Source organism: Dreissena polymorpha, chromosome 1 (assembly GCF_020536995.1).
Source record: "Dreissena polymorpha isolate Duluth1 chromosome 1, UMN_Dpol_1.0, whole genome shotgun sequence".
Classification (NCBI taxonomy): domain Eukaryota; kingdom Metazoa; phylum Mollusca; class Bivalvia; order Myida; family Dreissenidae; genus Dreissena; species Dreissena polymorpha.
The window spans coordinates 29,477,511-29,490,847 of NC_068355.1; the positions used below are offsets into that span (position 1 = coordinate 29,477,511).

The 13,337-nt window shown below is 36.5% G+C and overlaps 1 protein-coding gene across 44 annotated transcripts in view; it reads right to left on the reverse strand.

Moving 5' to 3' along the window:
• Nucleotides 1–274: 274 nt before the first annotated feature.
• The window catches only part of LOC127874641 (uncharacterized), a 218,893-nt gene continuing 205,830 nt past the window's right edge, over nt 275–13,337 (reverse strand). For 6 of the 44 annotated variants that reach the window (XR_008047111.1, XR_008047109.1, XM_052419145.1 and 3 more), the window contains 8 exons: nt 7,590–7,951; nt 7,309–7,504; nt 6,931–7,262; nt 6,015–6,845; nt 5,445–5,517; nt 4,506–5,100; nt 3,674–3,812; nt 275–3,014 (listed from right to left, as the gene is read on the reverse strand). The gene's annotated coding sequence lies outside the window, so the exon portion shown is untranslated. Of the gene's footprint in view, nt 3,015–3,673; nt 3,813–4,505; nt 5,101–5,444; nt 5,518–6,014; nt 6,846–6,930; nt 7,505–7,589; nt 7,952–13,337 lie in introns of all 44 variants that reach the window. The other 38 variants (XM_052419336.1, XM_052419306.1, XM_052419286.1 and 35 more) reach the window with 38 other exon arrangements.

The following is a 13,337-nucleotide window of genomic DNA, read 5'->3' on the forward strand; positions in this document are numbered from 1 at the left end:
AGTCAGGATATACGCCGAATTCTTTTAAATGATATGTCGTGTTTATCGATATAGTCTAAATGTACTTTTAAGTTTTGTTATAGACGTTTATTAAGCTTAAATTCCTATGCATACAACTACGTCATCCAATAAATGGTGTTGGCTGTTTAAGTGAAAAGAAATTGCAAAACTAAAATATTTAGTATACTGACAAAACACTGGTTATAAAAATAGTGAACCAAAACAAACATGAGTAGTGGAAAGTGCTTTGTTTTTATCACAACAACCACAATGCGACAATTTGCACAATATTTAATTTAATAAGCCGGACAATATAAACACATCTCAATAAATTAAACAGACACCCGGTTACAGTTTAGAGAAACACTTACACTTTAACTATAAACATACCATTAACAATAATGTTACATATTGAATATATTTACAAAAGCAATTAAAATGAATTGGGGGCAGTTTCAATAGAGTTTATACAACCAATATCTACTTATGAAAAATGTTTATTTAAAGTAGATGAACACATCATGACGTGATTTAAACATTTCATCTTACAGTATCATATAGTCCAATACTTATATGCTTGTATGATAACATTTTTTGGGCTAAACATGCATACCAATTATTGCACATTTTGTATTTTGTTTTCTATGTATCAATTTGATATATCTAAAAATGAAACACAATGTACACATTTAAGCTATCTTCAGTTGTTCAACAACATAACAAACATGTTTTATGCATTCAATACAAATTCAAGATAAACAACCACACTGTTATGTAAATCTGGATTTAAGACATACGTGTATGCTGCAGTTTTAAATCGGAAGATTTACAGAAACTGGCCCCAGTGAATTCACTCCACTGACAGCTTATGTTGAACGGTCAACGTTACACAAACTGGAATAGGACTAGTACAATTACACAATTCTTTATCAGCAATACATCAAAACTATTCAAGTACTTTGCATACAAGTATACCATTATTATTGAAATATACACATTTCGTATAGAGGTATTTTTTGCAGAATATTCACTTATAATCGTCACAATTACAAAACTCAAAGCACTGAGTAGTCATGCAAATTTAAGGAATTTTAATAAATGTCATTACTGATGCATTTTGTTATTACACATTGTGTTTGTGTAACAATAAGTACCACATTTTACCTTAACTATTACTTCATGAAACAAGCAAATAATTTGCAAATTGTTTATTCCACAAAATCCTTTTAGACTTTCACTTATTGCCGAGTATATATTGCGAAATAATTTGAAATTCTGTATGTATTTACTCGTTATATCAAGTTGTAAACACAATTATTATCTAACAAAAAAAGACATCTTAATTTGTATTGTTTAAGCAAATAATATTGCTCTGTTATATTACCAATAGAGGCAATTGCTATGCCTGACAATTGTTAACATATGACATCACTCTCCCTTATTTTGTAATTGACTCATTTCTAATTTCAAGGTACTATCGTTGTATTTAGTTAAAATTAAAGAAGAAATAAATTCATTTTAATAGTTGCTCAAATTCATTCGATGAAAAGCATAGCATATAACAAGGTGTTTCTATTGCCGTAAATATCCTTTTCTCTTCAGAATATTTAATGCTGCATTATTAAACAGTTTTTATACATATATGTGCATTTACACAAGCAATGTTGTTTTATAACAATGGTGTGTACAAATAAATGTAAACAGTGAGTTTAAACAATGGCAACACTAAATGTATGATTTACATCGAAAATACAATCGCTTTGCAGTTGCTCTATGTATAAATGGCAAAATATACCTATAAACAGTTATCAAGAAATCTGGGTTAAATTACTCACTGATTTAAGAAGGTACAATCTGGTTGTGTAAATCTACATATGCATATATAAAGCATTATAAACTTTAACATCCAAAATCGAATGTTAACACTTATGAGCATGTAAGTGTATGATCTTACAACACAAATTAACAAACATAAAATGTGCCATTTTTCATAAAACTCATCTTTTTTTTTAAATATTGTTTTTAATTCTGAGTTTTATTAAAAGCTTTCCAAATAAAACAACAGTCATGCTTTAATTATTTAGCAAACCATAGCAATTGAAATCAACAAAGTACTGGTGGTAACAAAAAATCAATAAATTTAAGTAGATTAAACACTTTTTCCCAGAATTAATTTATATTCCCTTGAAAAAGTATGCTACTTAACAAGATTTTGGATCAAATACCGACCCGAATGAGCAAATTGACAAGTATTGAGTTCAGAAAGATTGATATACAGAAAAGCTGAACTTTCATAACTCTCAACCTCTTTGAAGCATTATTTTAATGAGCACATCTATATTACTGGTAAAACAGAAAACTGAAACATGGACAATACGCCAATATATTTTCAATTGTGTCCAAGTTACCATAAACATTTAAACAGCTTTGATAATCTTAAAATAACTTTGTTATGATTGTATTTCCCTTAAATTTACCATATCCGGATCAAAATCTGAAGTGAAAGGTTCATAATACAGACACAGACATTGGATATACCTGCAATATGTGTGCTTCAAATAATACAGTTTGTAACATACTATATTTAACTAAAACGTCCAACATAACATGACTGACAGCATCATAATTCCCATAAAACATAAACTATTGTTTTTCATTAAATACAACTTGGTTGGTCACAAGAAAATATAAAGTAAACTATTGTGTCTTTTTGAATACAACTTTGCTGGTCACATAACAAATGTGGCTGTTGATATGACTTTTTGGCATTTGAATTATGAATTGTTATTCTGACATTTCGACTTGAACAAGGTCATTTATTTTCCACCAGTCAAACAATTATAAGATGAAACCTGTCAGAGTACGTGCTCAACATACCACACGGTATGTAGAGACTAGAACACCATAAACAGTATTTATCTCTGAGTTTCTTTTGTTTGACTGGGGTCAATATGGTAATAACTGCTGCAACAGGATGTGTTTCTGATTGGATGGTTTGATTTCGTCATTGGCGCCTGAAAAACAAGAAAAATGCATACAAGTAAATTTCGGTTTTTCATATTATTTTTGATACCAATGACAAAAAGAACAAGAACCGCACTGTCATAGAGTGTTACAACTTCTCTGATTTGAATCCACAGAGGAAATAATGGTCCTGAAACTATTGATGAAATAAGCATCGATAATACATATTAAAAGTGAAAAATAACCTCTTTATCTACTAATACCTTGGGATTGGATTTAATAAAGATTCGTGTTTGGCATTGGAAAAGTAGTACCTAATGATTAATGAAAATAGGCAAGGGTTTACTAGCTGATGGCCCCTAAAACATTTATTGGGCAAGAGTTTTTCTGAGAAAACTCATATCTCTTTGGTGAAGTAGGAAAATGTTGGTGACCATGGTCACGGATGCACCCACATTTTTCTTGTGTCACAAAACTCGACTGATGTCAAACAAAAATGAACCAAAATACACAGCAATGCAAGTTCATATGATGGTTCATATGTTTGGTTTCATCACACAAGAAGCAATAATTTTCGAGGTTACAGTAGAAAAAAAATACGAGAGTTGCAGCGAACGACATATGGACGGACAAGGGTAAATCTATATTTACCCACCTAACTCTTAAATTGGGGCCATGCAAAAAGCATGCGCATGACTCGTTAACTCACCGAAGGTTGCCTGTGTTCACAGACTGAGGGTCCTGCACCATAGAGATGATATAATCTGAAGACGATGACTGCAGCGGGTTCATGTTCTGTGTCTGCAAATGCTTCTGGAGCAGACTCTGCATTTTGCAATCAGGGTTTTCTGGAAATAAAGTCAGTCATGTGTCAAACAAGACACATTTTTGAAGACAATGCTAGCTTGACTTTGACATTCTTCAAGACTCCCAGGAATGGTTCAACTTTTTCAACCGGTCACACTTGTGAGTCCCTTAATAAGTCATACACATAAAATAATCAGGCTTATCTAAAGTCAACGATGTTCTAGAGTTGGAAGCCTCTTAAAACTTAACATACAGTCAATGCTATCAAGACTTAATTTTATAAATTAGTATTTTATATGTTGGTAATGACCAAATTGTCTCCAAAGTATTTATATAAAAACAATTTACAAGTGGCGCAGACACAGGTTGAATATACTTTTTTGTGACAAAAGTTGTATACATAGTTGATGATTCACGAAATGCAACACAATTTGAGAAAGTTGATTGACATAAGTTTGGGACAATCAAACAGAGGGGATAATTACTTGATAGTCAAGATGGTTGCGTTCGGGCTGAGTAATAGGCGTTATTTTGTATTAATACTCGCTCTATATCTCTACTCGCTACAAAATGTTTTAGCGGGGACACAACATTACAGATCATGCTAAACAAATTTGTAGAGAGTAAAGTCGAGATATATGTGTATATATATATACGAAACAAACGATCATCACTTTCTTACGGCATTTCATAATTAATAAAAGTAATAATTAGTATAAAACAGCGAACCATACCAGTCTTGTCATGGACGTCGCCTTCTTGACTTGCACGTTATAACCCCCTCTGATCACTTCTTCTTTGCCATTGATGCCATATTGTGCAGTCATGTTGTTTACTGCAAATGGTTGAGACATTTCAACGATAATGTTAAAAGATACATTCCTGTTCTGTAATTAATCCGTTTGCAGTAAAAACATATTGAGCAATCTTTATAGAGACAAAGTTTTTTCTTTCTGCATACATTTTGAAAAAGATTGAGCAATATTTAAAGGAAACTATTCAAAGATGTTCTTGTAAATGCCTGTTTTGTAGTCATTTTGTTCATTGTTAATTTTACACATTTAAAGGGGAAAGTATGTAGATTTTCGTATGATGCCCTGTATTGCAGTCATTTCGTTTATACATTTGAAACAATATTAAATAACTTGGTCGTCGAGTTGGTCAACAAGTCCCTTTATGATCTTAAATTGTCTTACTACCATGGCCATATATGCTGATTAAACCTTAGGTGACCTTTAACCTGACGCGCACATGAGTACAATAACCAGGTCAAGTTGGTAGCAGAAAAAATCATCGCTAGGCACCAAGTGGTTTTGGGTGATCCTCGACCTGTTTAGGAGAAGAGAAATCAAAGGGAAAATAAATCAAAGCGAAGTCTAAAACATCAATATGTTTAGATATATTTTGAAACACATATTGTTCAGCTATATTTTGAAACAACCTTAATGTGTTCTTCATACATTTTTTTGAAGAAAAATATAAAGAAATGTATGTTTTGATTAGTTATCATTCATATGCATTTGTGGTGTTGATGTATTGGGCTATAAAACATTTCCATCTTACACGGAAATCAACAAATATTTTCAATAACTACATTAGGTTTTATTTAAAACAATCCGTATTGAGCAAAAGACTGCGACCCTTGGTACTCTTAAATGTTGAAGACAACTTACTTGACTGCTGTTATTGCTGCTTCGCTGACGTGGCTTGGTCATTAGAATACTGTTAGACACTGAACACGAACCGCTGAAAGAAAAATATATTCTGGTAAATGTGTCATAATAAAACATACTAATTAACTATGGTTCCTGCATTTACACTTTTTTATCTAAAGTGATTCTAGTGACTCTATGCTTCCTTTGTTTTGAACAAAGCTATTTACACAGTTCTGTGGTCAAAATGTTAGTTAATAATTCTGAATACAATATAAGTTACACAGCCCCTGAATTCCCATGTATGGTGAGATACAGAGTCAGTACATTAATATTGTGCAAGAGAGTGACTTGGCCAATGATAACTTAGAGCTTTGTCACAAAATGATTACCATACCTCAACCCGCACTTCATGGGGTTCACACAATTGAAGATATAATAAAATCCCTTGAGAAATGTAGATTTGGTTTGATACAAATATGTTTACATTTTATGCAGACAAAAAGCCCCTCTGACTGACCAACTTACAGACTCTCCAAATCTCCAAATCTTGGTGTGTGGGGTTTAATTATCATTAGTTCTTATCCCCACCGTTCAGGTCATGTTGATCTACTGTTGCTGTGAGATTGAGAAGATCAGGGTGCTTCATAAACCTGTCCCCCACGGCTGAGGCTGCTGCTGGATCCCTCATAAACCTGTCCCCCACGGCTGAGGCTGCTGCTGGAGACCTGTCCCCCACAGCTGAGGCTGCTGCTGGAGCCCAGATTGGTTGATCTACTGTTGATGTGAGATTGAGAAGATCAGGGTCCTTCATAAACCTGTCCCCCATGGCTGAGGCTTCTGCTAGAGGTCATGTTGATCTACTGTTCGTGAGATTGAGAAGTTCAGGGTGCTTCATAAACCTGTCCCCCATGGCTGAGGTTGCTGCTAGAGCCCTGCTTTATAAACCTGTCCCCCATGGCTGAGGCTGCTGCTAGAGCCCAGATTGCTTCATAAACCTGTCCCCCATGGCTGAGGCTGCTGCTAGAGCCCAGATTGCTTCATAAACCTGTCCCCCATGGCTGAGGCTGCTGCTAGAGGTCATGTTGATCTACTGTTGATGTGAGATTGAGAAGATCAGGGTGCTTCATAAACTTGTCCCCCACGGCTGAGGCTGCTGCTAGAGCCCTGCTTCATAAACCTATCCCCCACGGCTGAGGCTGCTGCTAGAGCCCTGCTTCATAAACCTATCCCCCACGGCTGAGGCTGCTGCTGGAGCCCTGCTTCATAAACCTGTCCCCCACGGCTGAGGCTGCTGCTGGAGCCCAGATTGCTTCATAAACCTGTCCCCCATGGCTGAGGCTGCTGCTAGAGCCCAGATTGCTTCATAAACCTGTCCCCCACGGCTGAGGCTGCTGCTAGAGCCCAGATTGCTTCATAAACCTGTGTCCACGGCTGAGGCTGCTGCTGGAGGTCATGTTGATCTACTGTTGATGTGAGATTGAGAAGTTCAGGGTGCTTCATAAACCTGTCCCCCACGGCTGAGGCTGCTGCTGGAGCCCAGATTGCTTCATAAACCTGTCCCCCACGGCTGAGGCTGCTGCTGGAGCCCAGATTGCTTCATAAACCTGTCCCCCATGGCTGAGGCTGCTGCTGGAGCCCAGATTGCTTCATAAACCTGTCCCCAATGGCTGAGGCTGCTGCTGGAGCCCAGATTGCTTCATAAACCTGTCCCCCATGGCTGAGGCTGCTGCTGGAGGTCATGTTGATCTACTGTTGATGTGAGATTGAGAAGATCAGGGTGCTTCATAAACTTGTCCCCCACGGCTGAGGCTGCTGCTAGAGCCCTGCTTCATAAACCTATCCCCCACGGCTGAGGCTGCTGCTAGAGCCCTGCTTCATAAACCTATCCCCCACGGCTGAGGCTGCTGCTGGAGCCCTGCTTCATAAACCTGTCCCCCACGGCTGAGGCTGCTGCTGGAGCCCAGATTGCTTCATAAACCTGTCCCCCATGGCTGAGGCTGCTGCTAGAGCCCAGATTGCTTCATAAACCTGTCCCCCACGGCTGAGGCTGCTGCTAGAGCCCAGATTGCTTCATAAACCTGTGTCCACGGCTGAGGCTGCTGCTGGAGGTCATGTTGATCTACTGTTGATGTGAGATTGAGAAGTTCAGGGTGCTTCATAAACCTGTCCCCCACGGCTGAGGCTGCTGCTGGAGCCCAGATTGCTTCATAAACCTGTCCCCCACGGCTGAGGCTGCTGCTGGAGCCCAGATTGCTTCATAAACCTGTCCCCCATGGCTGAGGCTGCTGCTGGAGCCCAGATTGCTTCATAAACCTGTCCCCAATGGCTGAGGCTGCTGCTGGAGCCCAGATTGCTTCATAAACCCGTCCCCCACGGCTGAGGCTGCTGCTGGGGCCCAGATTGGCACCGATTAGATATTTGGCTAGGAATTCCATTCTCTGAAGGGTCACATATGGCGTAGTTGAACTGTTCATTAGCTCGGCGAGGTTTTCAGAGAAAGGTGCCTTGTTCATTGACATGTTGTCCTGTGAAATACAATATCAACAAATGTAACTTCAGTTGCATCAGCAGGAGATCATTCTATTTGTCACATCTACACAGTTTTCAGGCAGTTCATACACCGAATAAACAAGAATGCCAACAATACACCCGCTAAGAAGACTGGGTTATATTGATCGTGAGTGAAATGGCAGACACGTTTAATTTGGTCAATTATTCTTCATTAAACAAAAACATATGTTGGAGGTGCTACATGAGATCTGGTTGGTTACTAAATTTGGTCTAGATATGATCAAAAACATTATCAACATATTTCATGATGATCAGTTGTTTTGAAATAGAGAGCTGATGCAATAGTGTGTGCAAACCTCTCAACAGCGCACTTATAGCTGCCATAGTCTTAAGTTTGGCGCAAAACAATAATGTGCTATTGCAACAAGGGAATGGAACAATAACAATGCATAAACATTGATCAGTTAATTTGTAGATATAGTGGGCTCATCAAGTTATGAAAAGGTCACATGGACAGCATATCAATGTTATATTTATAACAATTCACAAAATTGCGCCTCACTCTGTAAAAACGGTTAAATGTATGTGTTTAAAGTATCGTCTCAAATAGGCCTGTGAAGTCCTTGCAGGCTAATCGCTGACGGCACTCCGCCTAAACTAGATTTTTTCCGAGAAGAGACTTTCTTTGTACAAACATAAGAGCTGTGATTGTGAAACACAATGCCCCTTACTGTGCTTTGAAGCCGCACAGCAGCTATTTTAGAAACAAGGTTATATTCGATCCGGAGGCATAAAACACCATTTTAGGAGAAAGTGTCTTCCCAGATAAGCCTGCAAGGACAACACTTAAGGCACATGCCTTATATCAACTGTAATTACCCAGTAAAAGAATAAAGAAAACATTCAGCACAGGTGAGTCTCGATAATGAGTATTCTGAAGTCTCATACATTTAAAAGCGCTCATCAATGGAACTGTTTATTATTGAATTGTGAGCGTTGTTGCTTCTGCTGCTGCCGCTGCAATTCATATTGAGGCTGAAGCAGCAATGTGTGCATGTTTTGCTATTTAAACATCTCTTTCTTTCTCCCTCCAACTGACAGATATCTTTGAACATAGAGTGAAAACATAACATGCATTTTAGTCTGAATTTAAATGCGATACACATGTAAGTATTTTAACTACACTGAACAAAAAAACAATATTCCTTAAATGTAACGATTTTCTTTAAATACAATCTTTAAGTTTTTTAATTGAAAACAATGCAAAATATCGTTTTTTGAAAAATATCTGCATCCTGCTTATTGTAACAAAAGGGTCAGGATGGCCATGAAGACTTACCTTAGTTCGACTTAAAACTTTGGTAAAAGACTTGCCCTTTTGACATAGTTTTTGACCACACTTAAGCGAGTTTCGAAAATGGCATTGATTATAAGATGATATTGTCAAGATAAACATTATGCCCCAGTTTAAACATGACTGAGTCATAAATGTGGCTTCTAGAGTGGTCTGAGATTTAACTTCAAGACCTAGTTTATGGAAAGATGTGACCGAATTTTAAAATTTGTCTAGACAAAATAAAAAAGATGAAGTTTTAACAAGATCGAGTCGTCAATGCAACCTCTAGAGCGGTAACATGATATTTAGAACATTTTACCTAGTTACCCAGTTTTTGAACGCACATGATGTGATTTCAATATGCAGCATTCAAGATCAACATTCTGACCAAGTTTGAACGATTTTGAGTGGGAAGAAAGATTGCACCTCATGACCTAGTTTTTGGGTACATGTGACATAGATTCAAACTCAGACTTGAAAATTGAAAGATAAGCATTTTTCATTAAATTGAGTCATAAATGTGGCATCTGGAGTGGTAAGAAGGCTTTTCTAACTGTTGACCTAAATTCCAAATTGGCTTAGACATTGTCAAGATAAGCATGCTTACTAAGTTTTTATCGAGATTGAGCCCCTATAGTGGCATGGGGTTTTAAAAGATTTGATCTGATGACATGGTTTCCTAGTTTTGGGCCAAGTTTCATGAAGATCTGATCAACAAATTAGGCATCTAGAGTGTTAATGACAAAAGTTGACCTCACGCACACAGCACATTGATTGACATAGGGTTATCACAATTTCTTACCAGAGCATTTTCTGCTCAAGTAAGCTTGAAAAAGATCTTTAAATGGGTAAATATGTACCACATATCACTAACAATTCTTCTGGGGGCTATAGCCATAAGGCACATTCCTGATGTAGTCAATACAACGCTTCTTATACTACTACTATCATTTGCATATAATTACAATTACAATCACAGTATTGGTGATTAAAATTGCTATCCAGATCTCCACAAATATAACACCCACCTAACACAAAGGCACAAACAACATTGACCCCTTTTACATAGAAATGGCAGTTTCATTACAATCATTACATTTGATTTAGAACGTGATTTTGGTAAAGAGTTAAAAAGTCAGTTTGGTTGGTACCTACAGATAATTTGCATGCTATTGACATTTTTGAAATAAAGCTCTGGATGTTCAATATAACCCATAATTTTAGGGTTGAGCGTGAAGCTGTCTATCTTATTAACATTTGTATCGAAGGTGCACTAGTTTCACTTTTAAACCTTAAATTGAAATAAGATATTCTAGTCAATTTATTGAAGAGCAGAAAACCCAGTTTTGTGTGCATTTTGGTTTTACCAATTTGTTAAAGCTTGATTGCATCAAAAGTCTAAGGCTTATAAAAGCCGCATTTAGGGAAAATTTGGCTTAATGCATGTGCAGTCAGCACAGGCTAATCAGGCTAATTTTTCGACCAAGACAGGGTTTTCATACAGAAGAGACTTCCTTGGCTTTTTAAGACAGGACATTTTGTTAGGTGCTCACAGCTGTGCCACAGTGATCCTTTTCCAATGATAAGGGAACTTACTTCAGTTTTATTTTTTTATTCTAATATTTTGGGCTGTTGTTCGGTCCCATTCCAAATGTAACAAAGTATCCATTTTTCCAAAATGACTGATTGAAATTAACAAGTGAAGGTTTCCAAACAAAGAAAAATATATGCCATGTTCAGTTCAAGTTGAACCATAGTAAATGTTATATTGAACAAACTTTTATCCTCAATATTAAAGTATTTGTTAGCAAAAACAACCACAACACCTATTTCTCAATTTTACTTAAAACAAGCAAATTTGTTGAATTGATATACCCCATCAAATAAATTTTATTATGGATGGGTGTAGAACAAAAAGAAAAGGTATAAATTAATTACTATGGAAAGATATTACAGAATTCCTTTAGTGCATAGTAAAGGAATGACTAAATAATGAATAATTCATCAAATGTGTGACCTTTGACCTCAATGTATGACCTTGACCTTAACACCTAAGATTATGGGTGTTGAATGTGAAGCAACCCCAGATGATTGAGAACAACATGGCAAGTTTTATGGCTTTGGGTCATGTGTTAATGGAGATAAAGCTCTAAGCTTATATTAAAAAGCATTTTTGTCAAGATACAAAGGGCCAAAACTCCATTATTAACAGATGGTGTACAAATGCCATTTGGCGTGCATCATCATCTTATCCATATATATACTCATACCAAGTTTCAATGAAATCCACCAAAGCACTTCCAAGATATGGCTCCGGACATAAAAGTGCCGGCCGGACAGAAAGACGGACGGACTGACACTGCCAAAAATTATATCCCTTCGCCTATGGCGGGGGATAATAACAACACAGTTTTTTTGGCGTAGCTGTTTAACGTCACTTTTGACCTTACCTGACCTGACCGCGGCTAGACACAAATGAATACACTTCATTTATTCTATTGGCTGATTTCAGCATACAACCAAAACATTGAAAACATGTCCGCGTCTTTTTAACACTGTTTTACTGCGTGTTCAGCATGAAACAACTGTATCTCTAATGAAAAGGCTTGATAGATAGAACAGTTTTACATTCAACTCTTGACATCAATAAGGTTTGTGCGTGCACCTTTTATTTCCAGAGGATTGTCAGCGCCATAGCATTTGTTTTTTTTAAAGGCTGCGTTCTCATATTTAGTTATTACTACCATATTGCATTCTGTGATCACGTATATTTTAGATCATATAAATATTTTTGTTCCATATCCTGATATTTGCTTTGACCAAAATATGTTAAATTGTTTTCGAAACAGCGAAAATAATATGAAAAAGTATAAAGCTGTAAACAAACCGTCATTTCAGCAGTGAAATCGTGACCTCACTTTAACGCATTGCATTCCATCTCACAAGGTATAAAGTTCAGTTCGCGGTCAGTACAAGACTCATTATATAAACTCTATCGCGTTAACCCGGTGAACATGACCGGAAATATCTTCATTGCAGATATTCGCGTTATATAATTATGGTATGTCAATAAAGGATTGTTTTTCAATAATTCCATGATATGTACTAGTTTTGATTAATTTAATTAGATTTATTCCACCATAGCAACCAATTTACTAAGCATGAGCACAATGATTCACGATACTATTAACAATCGAATCAAATAACTAAGTCCGAAAAACCACTACAACAATACATGTCTGTTCGAAGAACACGCATATTAATATTTCAAATATGTACGGTTGATTCGTGTTTGGCCATATACTCGTATATCATCATTTAATTTATATTCTTCTTGTATATTTTTGTTCTTTATCAATAGAATCGAGAGCGTTTATATAAGCCTAAGGCTTTTGATGCAATCAAGCTAAAATAAATAGGTTTAAACTATGGATATATGGTCAACAATATCTAATAATGCGAAGTAAGCCACAAAATCTGGCGCAAGGTTATTGATTTGCATGTGATGCTGCTAAGAACTGCTTAGAAAAAGGAATTTGCTGTCTCATTAATATAACTCTTTATCTTTTATCAACCACAACCACAATCAACGCCGTATATCTTTTTGAAAGATAGTTCTTGTTCGAAATACAAAGAGTCCAAGCCCCATTCTAAAAGTGGTGAAACAAACTATTACTGTTGCGATGTAGTGGCTGGGTGCAGTTGAGAAGCATGGTTTCCTGGGCCTGAACTTGTGAGGATAAGGACCCTATAAACATATAGAAATATCTTAACAAATCCCAAAATTATATTCAATTAATTCAGAAATGTCATCATTTACATGGACCAAATAGGAACCATAGGGGCTTTGCTGTTAACACAATGTTTTTATGAAGGTTTTACCAGGATCAGTCAATGATCACTAGGACCAAGTTTATTAATAAAACAAACTGTGTAGGGGACCTCTACATTATGCTCCATATCAAATATAAAATCCTTGTAAAACTGGGAAATCCTGGGGGTAAGCCAGTTTTGACCAAAACACATTATTTGGAAACATTTGTTGATGACTCACTTTACACTGT